The sequence below is a fragment of the Prunus avium genome, chromosome 2, assembly GCF_965620075.1.
Source record: "Prunus avium chromosome 2, drPruAviu1.hap1.1, whole genome shotgun sequence".
Lineage (NCBI taxonomy): Eukaryota > Viridiplantae > Streptophyta > Magnoliopsida > Rosales > Rosaceae > Prunus > Prunus avium.
The window spans coordinates 30259-35457 of record NC_142285.1 but is presented as its reverse complement, the minus strand read 5'-3'; positions in this window follow the sequence as shown (position 1 = coordinate 35457).

The following is a 5199-nucleotide window of genomic DNA, read 5'->3' as shown; positions in this document are numbered from 1 at the left end:
ATTTAATGAAAGTCATTGTCGTTTGCAATAGAATGACTAGATATATTATCTAAACATATGTAATTGTTTCCGGTGAAAAAAAGAAAAAAAAGAAACAAGTATCATAAGCAATGTAAAAAATTTGTTGGTTTGTATATATATTATCTAAACATATGCTTTGTTGGTTTGTAAAAATATACATGCTTAATTTTTGTTGGTTTCTATGATTTATTAGATATGGATCGAAGAAAGCTTTTGTTGATATTACTGATGGAGATGTGACTAATGCTTTCTTAAAAGGTAATGAAGATCGATCTGATATTGCCAAAGAAGTCAAGGAAATGAGATTTTCTGCTACGGATCAAATTAAAGCATTAAAAGTCATTTTGGATAAGCCACAAACAATATCTCTGTTCAAGTCTCTTGATGCTGATATCAAAAAAGCCTTTGTTGAGCAATTGCTCGACGAAAATGCTTGAAGGAGTCAACATCTGATAAATTGGAAACACCACCAGTGCATCTCCCACCTTAGAAACACCACAAGTAGCTGCTATAGCTTTTGTTTTTGCTGCTTTATTAGTCTCAATTTGGAATTGTGGATGTTTATTTATATATGTTATTTAGTGGGTTTTTGGTTGATTATTATTATTGTTAGTCTGTGCGCTTGTGGAAAGTAATATGTGAAAGTGAATTTGTAATTTCAAGCCATGTGGATGACGCATATATATAAAATATCTAACTTTTGCATCTATAAATATTATGACTTTTGCTTTATATGATGTTGGGATGGTTTGGAGCTTGTCTCACCACCATGTTTGAATGAAGAAAAGAAGAATAAAAGGGTTGAGGTCATGTGGTTAATCGCATGTTGTGTTTGCAAACAGACTTTTGGTTTTTGCAAACTGTGATTGCAATTGCATGTTGTGTTTGCAAACAGACATTTGGTTTTTGCAAACTGTGATTGCAATTGCATGTTGTGTTTGCAATTACTTAGTGACGGTTTGGCAATTTGCATTAGGGAAGTTGAGCTTTTACATTTTGGAAATGTTCTTAAAATAAAGGCAAGTTTTGGAAAATTTAATACCAATTTTTGGTCTTGGAATTATAGTAAAAATAGTTGATAATTAAAATATTATCACTTCAAAGAAAATTTTAAATTTTTTTGTCCCAGTCCGAGCATAAACCAAACATAGGATAGTCCTATTTTTGTTATCCAGCTTCTTAGTTCGACGCAGCACCAAACGTAGGCCAGTACTTAATCCAGCTTAGGCCAGGCCAAGCCAATCCAAGACAGTCCCAAGATTTAGTCCAATCCATAACAGTCCGCCGTACCAAACGACCCCTAAAGGAAATGTCAGGTCTTGTAAATGTAAGGTATTGCAGAGCACCAACCAAACTGCGATAATGAGATGGATCAAAAAAGAGGAGGCTACCATCCTTAAGAAGCTTATGATTTGGATGACAGGGTGTGATACAAGGCTTGCAATCCAACATCTGTGCTTTACTCAAAATATCTGTAATGTACTTAGACTGATGAACAAAGATACCACCTGACTGATACTGAATCTGCAGCCCCAGAAAATAATGAAGATCTCCCAAATCTTTCATATCAAACTCCTGAGCAAGCTGAGAAATGACCTCCTTAATAGAGCTCATAGAATTCCCAGTAATGATAATGTCATCAACATATAAGAGAAGTAGAACCAAAGAATCACCCATGGATCGAATAAACAAAGAAGGATCAGCAGCAGAAACTTTAAAATCCAGAGATGGAAGAAATTTAGTAAATCGATCATTCCAAGCACGAGGCGCTTGCTTTAAACCATACAAGGATTTAACCAATTTACAGACATGAGTAGGAGACTTAGAATCAATAAACCCCTTAGGTTGAGTCATATATACCTCTTCATGGAGAATGCCATGTAAAAAGGCATTCTTGACATCCAATTGCTTGAGTTTCCAACCAAAATGAGCTGCTAGAGCAAGAACAAGCCGAACTGTTGTTGGCTTAACCACAGGGCTAAACGTCTCGGAATAGTCAATACCAGCCTCTTGAGAGAAACCTTTGGCAACTAACCGTGCTTTGTAACGAGCCACTGAACCATCAGAATTCTTTTTAATGCGATATACCCATTTGTAGTCCACCAAATTTTTATCAGGAGGTAAAGGGACAAGAGTCCAAGTCCCTTGAGAGTGGAGAGCATCTATTTCTTCCTGCATAGCAGTTTGCCACTGGGAACACTTAGCAGCAGAGGCATATGTAGTAGGTTCAACATCAGGCATAGAAAGAGAAGACTGCTGAGACGGGGCACACAATAAAGCTCGTCGCTTGAAAATACCACTTTTGCTTCTAGTCCGCATAGGATGAATATTCTGAGGAGCAGCAGGCAAGACTGCCTGTAAATCCAGGGATTGAGATGAGGAAACAGATGGAGGTAAAGACATAGATGGAGAGGCAGCAACAACAGCTGCACTACTCAGAATAGGAGGAGAAACAGAAGAGGATGCCACAAAGGATGAGGAACCTGACTGAGGAATGAGATGAAGTGAAAAATCATGGGGTGGAAAAGAAAAGGAACCACCAGAAACCGGAGCAGGAGAAACGGTAGGTGGAGACAACGAAGAGACAGACACGGATGCCAGTAATAAAGTGCCGGGAAAAATAGTCTCATAAAAAAGAACATGTCTAGAAACAAGCAATTTCTTGGCCACGGGATCAAAACAAATATAACCTTTGTAATTAGAAGCATATCCCAAAAAAATGCATTGAGTGGTCTTGGATTGTAACTTATTGGTAACAGCATACTTCAAAGAAGGATAACAGGCACATCCAAAAATTCGGAGATGAGAGAGATCTGGCGGTGTCTTGAACAACGCCTCAAAAGGAGAGGAGTCGGCAAGATATGAGCATGTCATTCTGTTGATAAGATAGATAGCAATGGCACAGGCATGAAACCAATAGAGATTAGGTAAAGCAGCAGTTTGTAATAAAGTAACAGCAGTAGTAACTAAATGTCTATGCTTCCTCTCAGCCATACCATTCTGCTCTGGTGTATGCGGACAAGATCTATGATGTATCATACCTTTAGAACTCAAGAATTGCTGAAAAAGTGAGCTGATATATTCACCACCACCATCACTTTGAAGAATCTTAATATGAACACCAAACTGAGTGGACACAAAGGCATGAAAGTGAACAAATGTAGAATAAACTTCTGATTTGTATTTCAAAGGAAATAGCCAAGTATACCGAGTACATTCATCAATGAACGTTACATAATACCTATAGCCCTCAAGAGAAACAGTAGGAGATGGTCCCTAAACATCAGAGTGTATGGCTTCAAAGGGGGTATGAGATTTTGACAGGACAGGGGAAAAAGGTAACTTGGTAAATTTGCCTTTCAGACAGGCTTGACATACATGACTGTCTATATCTCTGGAAAAAGAAATGTGAGATTTTGCCAAAGCTAAACTAGTGATAGAATTGGAAGGGTGACCTAATCTACAATGCCACAAGTCAGAGGTGACTTTATTCCCAAGAAAAGCAGCTTTAGTTGTAGAACTTGCAGAAGAGAGAGCAGGCAGAATATAGAGTCCATTATTGCTGAGTCCTCGAAATAGGGTTTTGCCTGTGATCTTGTCCTGTATACACCAAGAGGAATCATCAAGAATACATCGACACTTGTTTTCCTTGCAGAGTTGATTAAGAGATAACAAGTTAGCAGATATCTGTGGAACATGTAAGACAGAATTCAATGCAAAAGAATGCGTATGAGTAATAAGAGACGATTTTCCAATATGGGCGATGTGTAGACCTTCCCCATTTGCAGTTGCAATGGTCTCATTAGTGGGATATGGAGCAGCCACAGAGATATTAGAGATATCGGCTGTCATATGGTTGGTTGCACCGGAGTCAGCAATCCAATATTCTTGCTGAGGCATAGAAGGATGAACCTGAGCAGTCATAGCAGTGATGCCTTGGGAGGAAGAACCTGGATAAGAAGGACTATCTCTATAGAAGCAAGTAGCAGCAATGTGATTTGTTTTCCCACAGATTTGGCAAGGATCCACTTCAAGAGGTTGAAACTGAGGAGTAGTAGATCGATGGATGCAAGTGGCTGCAATATGACCCTTCTTGTTACAAATCTGACAAGTGGGAACACCATTGTATGAAGGAAAGGGAGGTCTACCCAGAATTCCATTAGAGGGATTTGAGAAAGAATTCCGAGGAGGAAATCGAGGACCTTGATCATAAAACAACTTCCTTCTACCCTTAGGCCTAGGATTATGAGACCGATACCCTTGTTGAGAGGAATAGCCTTGAGAAGAATGAAATCCCTGAGACCCTTGAGGAGGATAGGATTGTTGAAACTGAGAAGGTGCCAAATGGGGGTAAGCACCGGCAGATGCTTGTGATCCAATAGAAGATGAAGCCATACTAGAGGTAGAACTTGAAATTGGTGTAGCAGCCATGGCAGTCAACAGTGGAACTTGACGTGCAGTCTCTTCAAGGGTAGCTTCCTCAGCCTTGAGTTGGGAGCGACAGCTTCGATAGTATTATACTCAGAAGGAAGACCTTTTAAGGCAAGAATTACAATGTCTTCATCAGAAATATCAACCCCAACTGTAGAAAGTTGGTCTTTTGCATCTTTAATCCTCTGGAAATACTGATCAATCGACTCAGACCCTTTCTTGATATTCTGTAAATCAGTTTTCATCTGAAAAATACTTGCTCTAGAGACATCAGCAAAACGCTCTTTGAGACTAGTCCACATATCTATAGCACTCTGACTCCCAATAATGCAAGAAATTGCAGAAGCAGAGAGAGTAGCAGTAATCAAAGCCATTAACGCTTTATCATGAATCTTCCATACCTTGTAGGCATCAGAGACAATTCTTGTGGCAGAATCAGAAGAAGAGTCAACAAATTGAGGGGGACATGGAGCAGAACCATCAAGAAACCCCATAATGCCATTGCCTTCAAGAAGTAAACCCATTTGGAAATTCCAGGTGACGAAATTAGAATCATCAAGCTTCACAGTTACTGTGTTTCCTACACTTGGAATCAATGAAGAAATCGGTGATTGTGTAAGAGCAAGCTGAGTTGCAGTAACCATTGTGAAAATATCGAAGAGAAGAGAAGGAATTGGGATTTTAGGGTTGCAGAAAATTACAAAGAAGAAATACTGTGGAGAGAAAGAAATATTGTGCAGTGGAAAA